Raw genomic sequence first — 14,277 nt, 5'->3', positions numbered from 1 at the left:
TTAAAAATACACTGGAAAAAAACGTGAGCTTGCTTTTAAAAACACCTGCCATATTCCCATGAGGTTGCTGGGAAAGATTTCTTTGTAGGTTACAATTCCTGGGGGACTGGACCCACAGGACATAATGGAAATCTGGAGGAAGCTGTACTATCCACTAAGTGTTGTGCACAGGTCAGGGCTCAGTTAGCCAGAAAGAGAGGCAGTGGAGAAGCAGCCGTAAGATCTTCATGTGACCTGATTGTTAGACACCCCACAGAAGACTGTTGCTACAAAATGTTCCTCAGTCACCTTTGCCCAGTTCTGACAGTAAGGACAGGGTGTGGGCTAACTTCACCCCTCATGCTACTCACGGCACCAATAGCTTGTGTGACACCTGTGGGCATGTCTGCATTAAACATCATGCAGGTCATTGGCATCCAGCCTATCCATGATTACTGTGTTTTATGATGCAGGCTTTACATTGCTCTGGTGAGAGTGAGTGCTAGTTACCTCGACATTGTTATTGGATCTATTTAGACATAAAGGGACAGTAAAAAAAAATTACCACTCCTTGTGTAATAACGGCCACACCCCTTTCTTAGAGGTCAAGCTGTGGCTTCATTTTTATTTGCCTAATCTTCAAAAGGAAACAATTAAAGAAAATGAGAATATCAGAATGGAGTTAAAATTAAGTAAAACTTTATGCCATCAATAGCCTAGGGTTTCAAACCACGTGTATTTTATTATATCATGATATTATATCATTCCTGTAGATGATGACTAAACAGCTAATATCTGTAATTCATTAATCTAACTGCCTGAAAATGAAATTTATATTCAAACACTGTGCATTTCTTAGTGACGGCTCTACTGGTATCCCAAAAGCCAATGGACTCAGATGTCTTCAGTTGCTAAGACTCAATGGAGCTACTTTTCATAATGTCTCTTTTCTATGCTGGCATGCTAAATGCTGGTAAGAAATTGCTTTCTGCATTCACTGAGAAGAGACTAGCAGTCTTCTGTACTGAAACTCACAATTATTATCATTTTGCCTAAGTGTCTCTCATTTATTCCCACACGGCTGGCAATGGTAGTTGACATAAACAGAAATTGCCTCTGCTTTAAATGTCAACGGAATGGGGCCTTAGAAGAGCATAGATATCCATTACTGTACTAAGAATATCTACAAAAAACATGTATCTGATGCTGCAAAAAAAAGGCTAATTATAATTAGTGCCTCATGAAAGCAATTAGAATGCCTACTGGGGGAAATACAGAAAAGCTTCATTTTGTTGTTTAATTTTTTCATGTATTTACCCTTTCTAGAATGATTATGCAAAACATCTGTTGCATTGTGAGACACACTGGAAAGAAAAGTAAAGTATGAGAGAAGAAAATATGAAACATTTCCATTTTTATATTTTTAGGTATGCTTAATTTCAAAACTACTCACAAAAAGCTCCATTCTCCCTAACACCTTGACCAATGATCTCTTAATTTGCAAATGATAGTCAGCCAGAAGCAAAAAGTATTGATGCAAATTTAACAAATTAAATTTCTCAGCCTGCAAATCAAAGGAGAGGGAAAAAATGCTCTTCATCCTCTTTTCCCTGGGACATAGTCTATATTCCCTTAATATATTTGAGCCAGGATTCAGCATGATAGCTAACACTCTGGGACAAATCTCTTTTGGGTATAGACCACCACTAGCTAGGGATCATTTCTGTAGTGTTTATTTGGTTGGGTAAGGGGACTATAGCATTGACCTGTTCAGTTTATCCCTTTAATACCAAACTTATTTAAAAAGATTATTCAATTTAGTGTAAAAAGCTTGTTAGCCCTTGGAAATAAATCCAAAGAAAAAAATGCAGCTTTTCATGGATTTTTAATTGCATGTGAAACTGCAGCATTAAACTGTAAGCTTTACATGTTAGGAACTTTTAGCCTGATTTTCTAATCTAGTGCACATCTGAGCATTTCAAAGAAGGGAAAACTAAACAGAAAATACTACTGTATTGATTTTGGCAGTCTTTTGCCTTTACTTCAAGCCAATGGAAATGCCTTTATACAATGAAGGAAATAATAGAGAATCAAGCCTTCTATTTCTTGTGTTCTTTACAATTTCTAAACCAATTTTTCTTTGGTAGGGATGGGCTGAAAGCTTCCTGTGCTTTTATGAAAAAATTGTCAAGAAGCAGACAATTCATCTCAACACTACAGAGTTATAACATCACATACCTCAAACACACTCTTGCAAACTTTTACAGAATTTAATAGAGTTAATGGAGGGCTTTAAAATATAAAACATGCAGCATTCAGGAAAAATATACTGAAAATGGAAGCACTCGCTTCTATCAATTAAATGCAAAAGATATAGAAAATATAAGTCAACATGACATTAAGTATTTACGTGTGTGTTTTAAATAAATATTTGGGAAAACCTACTTAGATAACTGTTAAGATGAGTTTACATAATGAGGCTACTAAAGAGTAAATTAAAATAAGCAAAGAAATTCAAGCTAAAAAACAGCATTATGAAACACCAATTTTTGCCCTAAATGTCTGGGCTCATATCTTTTTATGTTATTATACCAAGAGATTCATATACCAGCATTGATTTTTTGAGGACAAATATTTATAAAATCATCTAGAACAGGTTGTTTGACTGGAAATAACCATTGAAAAATATGGCTTTTCAGATTTCACTTTGGCAGTTCTGACATTTCTGATAAATCAATGGATTCAAACGAATTACAAGATCTGTTCTTTAGAAAACTTTTTTGAAAGTTCTCACTGAACATTTTTCTAAAACAATAACAACAGAAAAAAAAGCCAGGCAAAATTATGTTTTCATCTGTTTTCACAAAAAATACCCCAAAATACAATACTACTGCTCTAAATGAATAAAAAAAAATAATTTTACAGAAAGACATGCAAAATCACAGCTCAGAATAATCATGCTGAATTCATCAGAAAATTATATTTAAATATCTCACATCTGAAATATGTATTTTTAAAAATTACTATTATTTTTATTTACCTACACATTGTATGCTTGACACCAATATAAGATTTCTGGTCAGCTGTATTATTTACTTTTAATAACACATATTTTCCAAAAACTGTTTACTGCTACTGTTCCAACATAATTTCAAAGTGAGACAGACAAATTGTTTTCCCATTTTATTAGAAAAAATTATCATTAGAGGAAGAAGCTTGTTAAAAACCACAGTTAGTGTGAACATATATCTTTATACAATCTTGGTAAGCACATGAAGATACCTTAGATATGGAAAAAAAAGGGGCTTGTAGAAGCAAAATTATCTTCAGGCATCGGGTCTAGAAATTTTTTTTTTTGCACCAAACTCTTGGTTTTTTAGCCATTCAATTAAAGCTAAACAAATAAATGTAAATAGGGTTGGATTGTTGTGATCTTATTACAAAGGTCCCATATCTTCTTGGTGATTTGTCATGGGCACTCCTCACAGCACTGACTCCTTCCTCACAGCACAACCAACAAACTCCATCTCTCTCCTCAACTAGCTAATCCACTCTTTTGTGGCACTCTTCTTCTTATTGGACACAGCTGTGGCCTGTTAAGGGCAGGTCTGTTCCTAATCTTTGGGGATTAGTATGGCTGTAACTCCTCAGGTGTGAGACTGCCTTCTGCACTATCTTTATTTTCTTACATTCTGTTCCTCCACATTGGATCATAGAATAATTCAGGTTGGAAAGGACCTCAGGAATTCTTTACTTCAACGTTCTGCTCAAAGGAGGGTCAGATATGAGGTCAGATCAGATTGCTCAAGGCTTTATGCTGCTGGGTCTTGAAAACCAGGAATGGATACTATGACCTCTAAAAACAACCTGCTCTAGTGCTGGGCTGACTTCATAGGGGAAAAGCTTTTCTTTACAAGCCAGCCCAAACCTCTCTCCTTTCAGTTTATGACCTTTGTCTGTCATCTCCCTGTCAGAGCCCATCTCTCTTTTTTTGATATTGTCAAAACATCTCTTTTCCAGGTTAAATAAATTTGCCATCTAAACTGAACCTCAGCAGAGTGGCTATAAAAAATATATACTTTGTTCATTTATGGCCTACGTATAGGCAGAGGTCCAGGTCTGTATACCTCTTGCCTCCTTAAATAAAACTTTATTTTCTCAGTTAACAAAGAAACAACAAATGGAATCTAGCCATTCTTCCAGCAATATATGAATATTGTTGAAAAAAACAGCACAACAAAAAACCAAAAAAACTACCTATATATAAAAGCGTAAGATTAGCACTGTTCACTGAAGGATGAAAGACATATCTGGTGGTTTTTAAAATGAGAGTCCATCTGTTTTTAGCAACAATAAGTCTATTTCACAGCCCTGTGAAGGAATTATGGCAGCCATGTGACAGAATTCTTCTGTTCTTTCATAGTATCATACCTTTGATATCTAGAGTGTAGACAACTACACAGAGCAAGTATTTCTGTGTACTGTTTAAAAAGAAAGAAATACCTCTAAGGCATAATTCATTCAAGCTGTCTTAGAGTGTTATAACAGCCCAGAGACCCATGGATTTTTGCATTAGAGATCTAGCTTACAGAGGTCAGGTGATTCCCAGCTGGGGAGTATATAACATATATAGGTGGTATGTTGCAGACATCTTTCATGAAAAATCATTTCTTAGCATTTTTCCTTGTGAGAAGCTGCAGTTTCAGCAACCAAAGTAAACAATGGTTATCTGCTGCTGTGGAATGCAACAGGTAGACCCGTGATTGGTCTCCTGTGGGTGTTTGGATTTCTTGATCACTCGTGGCAGAGCTGGCTCTTGCTCTGTCTGAGACACAGATCTTTGTTATTCATTCTTTTCTATTCTTAGCTTAGCTAGCTTCTGAAGAAACCTTTTCCTTTCTATTGCTTTTTAGTATAGTCTTAATGTAACATATATCATAAAATAATAAATCAAGCCTTCTGATCATGGAGTCAACATTCTCGTCTCTTCTTCATCCTGAAAACCCTTGTGACCACAGTCACAGGTGGTATCCACATGTACCATCTACATGCATAAATAGGAGCCTATGACATGATGTATGCAATCAAAGGCATATTTCAAGACCAACTATAAAGTGTACCACATTGTTTTATATCTACTAACATGAATATGGTTCCATGAAATGGAACCATATTCATGTTAGTAGATATAAAACAATGGTTCCACAGTGGGCGATATAAAGTGCATCTTTCCATTCTTAAAAATACCTTAAACAGGAAAACAGTTTGATTTAATTTGTAATGCAAATTGTTTAGAGATCTGGAATGGGTATCATGCAACAAATTCAGGGGCATTTATTTAATCTCATTTTCTCCTGAAATGTAACTCTGTGTAACTGTTAAATTTTAGAAGATACATTAGTAAGACAGCAAATATAATTACATAGTACATGAAAACATAACAGGACTTCTAGTTCTGTAAGTTAGTAGTGATTTATATCTCCTTTTTTTTCTATTGGAACCTAACATATATCATTCACAGGACTGATGCTGTATGCTCTTTAGTTCTAGGGAGAACATGATTTCCATATGGAAATATGTGGATATATAAAATATATAATTTATTAAAAAATAATGTGCTTATTTATGAAAGACTGGGACCACCTGGTTTTCTGGTACAGAAGCTGAATCACTGAACCTGCTGAATCAGAGTAACTGAATCAGAGAAACACTGAAAACACATCCAAATGAAAATAACTTATTTTTCTGAATGAAAGAGCCTATCAAAATTTTTTTATATAAAACTCGGGTTTAGTTTCAGAAGAATGCGATGTATTATACACATACTCTTAATATGCCACACATTGCATTATTTTTCCCAATCTGATTCTCCTTTGTTATCAGACTTGTAACTGGCAAGTGATCTCCCTGTTTTTATCTTGACCTATGAGCTTTTCCATCTTATCCTCTCAAACGTTTCTGCTGAGAAGGACTGGTGAATGAGTTGTTGGTAGGGGTCTTTTCTATCACACCTTCACAAAGAGACCAGGACAGCCCCCTTTCTTCTCCCAGCCTCAGTCTGGCAGTGGCTCACAGATGCCCCCAGTCCCATGCACACAGAGGGCCATGGTTTGTCAGGCAGTGACAGGTGGGGGTGTCACCCCAGAGCAGAGCAGGCAGCAGCCGCTGGCCCCAGCACAGGGGTTAAACCAGCGACTAGATCAGGCCATGGCAAGGCTGAGCCTTTGCACTGCTGGATCAGTTTGGGCATCCCCCAACTTGGAGCAGAAACTGTATTGACTGGGCTAGAGTCTAGTTTGTCACATAGACGTAGTTTCTTTTTTCATAATCCTTGTCTATTTCTCTTTAGCTCTTCCATTTCTATTATATCCTTTCAGAAAGGCCATAACAAAAACAATACTTCATACAAAAGATGTGAACTACCACAGCATCAAACCACCCAGTGATATAATGACACACTAAATTGTAATTCCTATTCCTTTTGTAGTAATTTCTGAAATTCTTACTTTTTTTGAATTATTTGTAACTTTTGACTCTGAGACACCTATTCATAATGGATCAAGAAAATAATGTAGGAATATTACTAAGATATTTAGCACATTTTCAGTTCATTTTGTATGTATAATTGGAATTTTTTTTCCTCATATAAATGGTTTTATGCCAATTCTAAATATAATCAGACATTTCATTACCCAGCTATTCACCTGTCATGAGATCATCCTACAACTCTTCATAACTACCTCAGGTTTTCTACACTGAACAGTTGTGTACCAGTTGCAAACTTTGCATTTTCTAAATAATTTTCAAATAATGAATGAGAGAATGATAATTTTTCATCACTGAACAACAAATTGTCCATTCAGTCCTCTATATTCCTCTTTAACCAACTATGAAACTATTCAATGATCTTTCCTTATGGTTATGAATACTCTTTAATGAGATGATTTTTCTTTTGTACTTTTAATTATTAAATATTTATTAATCAATACTATCATTTACTTCTTCAAGAACATTGATAGGCTGGTGAAGCATGACTTTCCTTCACCAAAGCTGCATGGATCTTCTCATTCTATCATGTGTGACCGTGCATCTACTGATACTGCTCTTTATTATGGCATCTATTATCTTGCCTGTTGGAGAGTTAGATTTATTCATCTACATTTGCTAAAATCATTGTTAGAGGCCTTTCTGATAACTGGTATCAGTTTAAATTTTCAGCTTACATTCCTTTGGTAGTGAAACTGATCTAGCTGAGGAGTTACAAACCATAGTCAATCAATCTTTCAGCAATTTCATACGTGAGTTTCTCTGCAAGTCCTAGATGAATATCATGTGTCTCTACTGATTTATTGTTTGCCATAACAGTTTTTCCTAAAATTTCTTATCTTGACAGTTCAACTTGAGATCATTGCACAATTTATCCACTCAATTTATCTGAACTCACTTCAGCACCTCAATGTCTTTCTTGAAGTGAGGGGCCCAGGACTGGACACAGGATTGGTCGCACCTCACCTGTGCTGAGTACAGAGGGAAAATCACTGCCTTATTCCTGCTGGCTACACTATTTTCACTACAATCCGGGGCGTCACTGCCCTTGTAGTCACCTGGGCACACACTGGTGTATCTTCAGCAGGCTGTTGACCAGCACCCCCAGGTCCTTTTCTGCTGGACCCCTTTCCAGCCACTCTGTCCCCAGCCTTTAGTGCTGCCTGTCATGGTTTGACACTGGCTCAATGCCAGTGCCCCATGAAAATATATGCTCCCTGGTGTCTGCTATGAGATGTGACCAGGAATAGAGCAAAGCAGGCTCCAACTTAGGAATGAAAAAGAAAAAACTTTATTAACCTACAACTATATATAGAAAGAAACACACACAGAACTCAGAATGAAAACCTTCCAAAAACATTCCTCCTCCCCCCACCAAATTACCAATACATCCACCCCTCAGATCATCAACTCTCAGTCCATCACCACCATTTAGATAATCAATTTTCAGTTCATCAAGGAGTGAGGAGTTCCTCTTGTACTATAGGCTTCCCTTGGAAACACAGTTGAGACCTCTTGTGTTTCCTGTCACACATGGCATCGTCCAGAGATCATTTGCCATCGTGACATCTTCCTTCCATGCCCAGTGCTCCCACCACTGCGCATGGACCAGAGCTGCTTCTAGGGTTCCCCTTTTAAGGGTGCTTTTCCCAGTTCCAAAAAGAGCACAGTCTCTCACTTTCGGGACACCTGTGCCCCCCAAATTTACCCCCTGAGGCTGAGAGGGTCTTGAGAACAGAGATCTTCTTCTCCCCCGAAGACGGAGGGTACCACCACTACGCTCCTCACCCATCGTTTGTGTTCACACACTCCTTCACATAACATCACTGCACTCTCTTGGCTCCAAGCCATTGCCTCCCCCTAAATGCAGTCTCTGTGTCACAGGAAAAAAAAATGGTTCTGTCCATGGCTATACAAGAAAAGTCCAGCCAAAGGCCACTCCATCACCTCCTCCCACCCAAGATTCTTCTCCACTTCTCTCCTGGCCCACTTCCTCTTATCTCATTTCTATCTCTCTTCTCATTCAACTCCAGGAGGATCTGCATTTGTAAGGTTTCCATCATCCAAGAAAAGGGTAAAAAAACTCAGTCTCTGCCTGTCCATGAACTCTCCCACGCTGCCCTACCGGGCACCGCCCCCCCCCCCCCCCCCCGCCCTTCTCCTTCTCAGCCGGCTGTGCTATCCAATTTCAAGGTGGCACACGCACAGACACCAGCTCTCTCTCTCTCTCCCCTGAGGAGGGACTTCCCGATGTCTCTCAGCGCTCCTCCACCCTTCCATCCTGCAAGGGCCTTCACCTCCTTTCTCTGTCCAGGGCCCCGGCTCACCTCACCCGGCCGCATGGCTTCCCCCTGCCCCGCCCAACCCTCAGCCGAGCAGGGGAGAGGTCTGAGCCTTTCACCACCGGAACACAAGAGAAAGTTTTCCTGGGAGTTCTCTGCTTTTAACCCTCTGTGTTCCCAGAAGCATATCCATATCCTCAGTGGCCACACCAGGTGCCAGTATTTAAATCTGAGCAGCCATTGGTTTGACCACAGCATCCCAAAAAACTCACTTCCTCTCAAACCAGGACACTGCCTGAGGTTGTTGTGATCCAAGTGCAGGACCCAGCACTTGGTCTTGTTGAACATCATAATGTTGACCTCTGTTAATCGATCCAGCCTTTCCAGATCCACAAACTTACTGAAGGTGCACTTGATTTCCTCATCCAGATCATCAGTAAAGACATAAAATCGGGCTTGGCCCCAGTGCTGAGCCCTGTGGAACCCCACTAGTGACTGGCTGCCAACTGGATGCGGCACCATTCACCATCACGCTCTGGGCCTGGCCATCCAGCCAATTTTTAAGTCAGTGAAAGAGTGCACATGTCCAAACTGTGGGCTGCCAGCTTCTCCTGGAGAATTCTGTGGGAAACAGTATCAAAGGCAGCACACAGACATACCAAAACAGACATGGAGACAAAAATAGGAAACAAACTCTGCTGATTACGCTAATTAATGGGCTAGCAACAAACTAAAGGCATCACTTTGTGGCACATCAGCTTTGATTCTGGTCAGGCTGGGGAGCTGGCAATAGTCTGCCCTGGCATACTCAGGGAGACTTGAGCACTCTTTGCTGGAGAACACAGAAATGGACTGACCAGTAAGGGACACATGGGACAGGTAGGAGGCTCTAGGATCTGGGCATGAGTGCCAGATGGACATTGATGCTGTGCTCAAGGCACCCATCAATGCATGTACTTGTGGAACTGGAGTGTTTTGTGTTCTGTCTCTGCCAGCCCAACAGAAGAAGAAGGAATGGCTGTCTGTGTTTATGTATTTAAGTGTTATTGAAAACAGTACCTTGTTTGTGGTAATCTGTGTGACCAGCCACATCAGTGTCTTCTGTGTGTGTGCCTCTGGGACTTATGCAAATCTTCACTACTGACTGAATCTACACATGGAAGAAAAAGCTGCATTCCTCAACATGCTCAGGTCCCCAGGGCATTGTCCTGGGCAGTGTGGCCAGGCAGGAGGGATACCTGGATCAGAGCACCTGGGAAAGACAGCCATGCTCCTAATATCTCTCAATATTCTTAGGTGACACTACTTCTGCTTTGTGAATTTTGGCAGGTTTTTTGTTGGGTTTCTATTTGTTTGGCTGGGGTATTTTAGTCTGCTTCCATTGCTCTAGTAGTTAGTTGGAAAGGGTGGTTTTTAATTGCAATTGGCAAGTGATGTATTTATTGTATGTGGACCTCTGGTTTGGTACTTTTTGATGTCCTATTTTATTAGCTTGTCTTAACAAAACCAGTCAAAAAATTGGAAATATCAGTGTAGGCCTAGGCATAATTAAAAAAAATAAAGAGAAACTGAAGTGCATTTTCCTTTGTAAAACACTCCAAAGGTAAATACATTTATTGGAAATGAAAGATCAATACTGGAACTCAGTTTGAGACTAACAGCCACAATGTAGATGGCTCTTAACAATGCCTTCTTATTTAAATTCCTATTTTAAACAAGGGGATCCTGTGGAGGAAAAAAAAAAAACAAACAGTGGCTCAGTTCATTTATTTTAGCATAGCTTTTTGGTGCCATACTGATGATTTAATAGGATAACCTTTTACAAAGGCAGGACTCAAATCTACAGAATTGGATGGCAGAAGAGGAAATCTAAATCTTTTTCCTAGCCCTGGAACATTATGCATTATAATCTCTTAAACTGTTAAATTAAAGGGCAAATTCTAGTGGATTTGGAGACTAAAGAAAAACACCAGACATATATGAGCTAAAACCCTACAGAAAATGCAACCTAAACTTTTGTATATTTCAAAACTATGTAAATGCATCTTTTTTCAGCAAATAACCTGATTTTCGAAAAAGCCTCATTCCTATTGATCTTCAATTGTGGATCAGTAGTTCTGATTTTTTAACTTACAATTTCAATCTAAAAAGATTTTTATTTTGTTTTATTTTTCTTTGTTTTGCCATTATTTCTGTTTTACGGCAAAAGAGAAATTCTTTTTAGTATGATATAGGAGATGACACTGTAATTTTGCAAATTTGGTGTGTTCCGATACTAAGTTTTATACAGTCAAAAACCTTCAATGGAATTATTTTTATCAGACAACTTTTGATATTAGGATTATATTTTCAGTATCTCTACAGTATGAAGAATTTAAACTCTATGTGGTGTACAGCATGTGGTAAAGAACTTCTTTAGTAGAAGATTACTTTCAGCCCTAAGTACTTACATTACTCAGAGGCTCCCCTAGCCATTATCATATAAAAACAATACAAAGGGTAGGTTTTTCCAAAGCCAAGAACCATCAAAATGACTTTTTAGCCTGTGGATTAGTTCCTTTTTTAATGATACACTGCATATCTTTGCCAGTAACTTCTCTATTTCACACTTAATTTCCTTCACAACCCTCAAATGAATATTATCTGGTTTTAGTGATTTACTACACTTAATATTTTAAGTTGCTCTTTAACTTCCTCCTTGGAGGCTATCATTTTGTTAAGGCCACAATATAATTTCCCATGAAAAGTGCCCTTGGAAGAGTGATTTCCCTGTAGTCCTAGATAGTAAAGATGGATGCAAAAAATTAATTTAACTCCTCTGCTATTTTACCATCCTCACTAATTGCTCCCCTCACTCTTTATTCCAATACATCCAATGTCCTGAATCTTCCAACTTGTTATGTGCAGCATAAAGTTTTATTATTTATATTGTTACACCTACCAGTGGAACACTGTGAAGTGCATGCTATGGAAAAGCATGCAGAGCAATTTTGGTGTTGCTCAGCAGAAAACATCTTGTGCCTCCTCAGGGACCTTGCATTTGTATTGACACCTAGATCCTTCCAAGGAGGGCAAAACACTTCAAAGTAAAGGTAGCATTTTATAAACTCTGCTGAATTAATGTGAGTAACTGTGTGGAACAAAGCAGGAGAAACTCTGTTGTTGAACAAAACCCTTGTGGATTTAATAGTAGAAAAAAAAAGCTTGACCATTAAGTATCCTTGTCTGAATAGGAGAAATATGTTTCACAGTTCCTTTTTCCCAAAGCCCTTGCTGACTGACTGCTAAAGGCACCTTCTCTGAAGTGCATTCAGTGGGGACATGGTAAAGCCTTCTTAATGTTTCCTTACTGACTTCTTACAATGTGCCTCCTTCGTAAAGAGTACAGCAGTGTGGAGGGAAGAGTGGATGCTGATGAGAGATGAATGCTGAACTAATCAATATTCAGTCCCCCCATTCTATGGTCAAGACTATGATCCCTGGACTGCTGTCTCACAATGAGACATGCAGCCAGGAGAAATCTGCCTCTTCACTTGCAATGAGTCCTGATAAGCAGGACAGATGGTGGAGTCTGTAAATATGTATGTTTGTAAATATGATGTCTGCCCTTATCAGGGGGGTGCCATGGCTGTGTGTGCCACCAACCCTGAGCTGGGTGTCACTGGTTTAGAGCCTCTGTCAGTGCCAGTGACTGCTGCCTCCTCTGCTCCAGCTTCCCCTCTGGGGTGGCCCAGCTGGGGAGGGGCTGACATTCCCAGACACAGGCACTCTCTGCAAACCATAGCGCTTTGTGCCCATGGGGGTGGTGGCGATGGAGGCTGGGTAGGGAGAGAACCCAGCACAGAGACCTTACTCTCCTGGCAAAGCAGATACAGAATGCAGCAGTTATTTTGTGCAACAGTTCATACCTCTTTGTTACTGAGGTTTTTCTATGTCAGACAAATAGGACTATTCAGTTATGAAAATGTTAACAGGACCAAGCATTTGTTATTCTTGCCTATCTGGTTTGGTCCCTTTGGCCCATAAAATCCCTACCCTAATCAGCTCTGTCTTTTCATCACTTGAATATGGCTCTGATATTAGGGATAAGATCTGTGCTGGTTGCAGTGATGCCTCAGGTTTCACCTTTTATATTTTTCAGATTCTATTTGGCTTTAGCATGTAAGTCTAGGCTTCATATTAGGGGATAGTAAGCTCTCTTCACAGAATGGGTAGACAAAACAATTCCTTCTCTTGCTTGGGACCCAAGGACAGCTGATCCAGATCTCTGGCCCAAGAGCATAAGCAAGGGTGGACCAAAGACAGGAAACAAAAAGGATGGGACTTCATGGGCTAAAACTATAATTGAACAATTAGCTCCAATATACTCATGGACCAAAACCTATAAAAGTGTGAGTCCCCATGACCTGTCATCCATTTTGTGGCCATTTTGGGCTCTGCTGCCCAAGATGCATCTATTTGAGACCTCTTAATAAATACCTACTTTATTCTTTAGCTCTGTCCAGACTCTGTTCTAAGTCAGCCTTCACAAGGCATCAGCAGGATGGGAAGGACAGCCTGATGATATATGTACACTACCAGCTGAAAGGCTAAAATTAGCTCTGGAAAAATATCTCTATGAAGAGTGTGGCTTCAACTTGGATATAAAAACCAGTGATCATTATGTCATGTTTGCTTTATGCAGAGAAGCTCTGTGTACTCTTAGGGAGCCTGCTTTTAATCCTGAAGCAGTAGATACTGCATATTAATTTCTGCTGGCTTCATAGTTCTCTTCTTATACATCTCCTTCTTCAGAAGGGGATATTAATTACTGAGTATGAAAATAAGGATCAGATAGGCTCATGACACCGTGAAAAAATTAATTTCATAGATTACCATGAAATCCTGTTGAAGATGTGAAGTTAATTGAAGTCTGTTGACAGGTTCAAGCTGTAAAGAAATTAGAAATTTTGAAAGAGAAAAAAACTAAGTAGATTGAGTCTCATAGATATAACTGTAACTTTTAAATTAGGAATATATGAAGGAAAAGATTTTAGATAAATTCTTTAGCTGTTTGCCTCAAAACACAGTTGGACAAAGTCCCGGGCAGTCTGATCTAAGCAGATCTTGCTCTCATTATGGAGTTGGACCAGATAAGCAACAGTAGTCCCCTCTAGTCCATATAGTTTTATTGGTTAATGCTATTATTAAAATAATATTTTTTATTTCTTTGCACCTAAATAATGTTTAGAGAAACACAGACGAGATGTTAACGGATGTGGTTCCTCCTGCTAGAAACAAATATTGCTGCTGGTTTTATCAACACCCCTCTGAAAAAAAGAAAGGACAGGCCATTCCAGAAAAATATTTCCCCATTGTGCAAGTGTTAAATAAAACATCCAATAACAACAATAAAAAAACCCAAAAAACAAAAACCAAAAGCTTACAAAAATCATAGATCACCTGTAAAAATACTCCTGTTAATAGCTTT

This window comes from Agelaius tricolor, unplaced genomic scaffold (assembly GCF_023055355.1).
Source record: "Agelaius tricolor isolate 1412-34295 unplaced genomic scaffold, bAgeTri1.0.p SCAF_1, whole genome shotgun sequence".
Classification (NCBI taxonomy): Eukaryota; Metazoa; Chordata; class Aves; order Passeriformes; family Icteridae; genus Agelaius; species Agelaius tricolor.
This window is presented reverse-complemented; position numbering follows the sequence as displayed.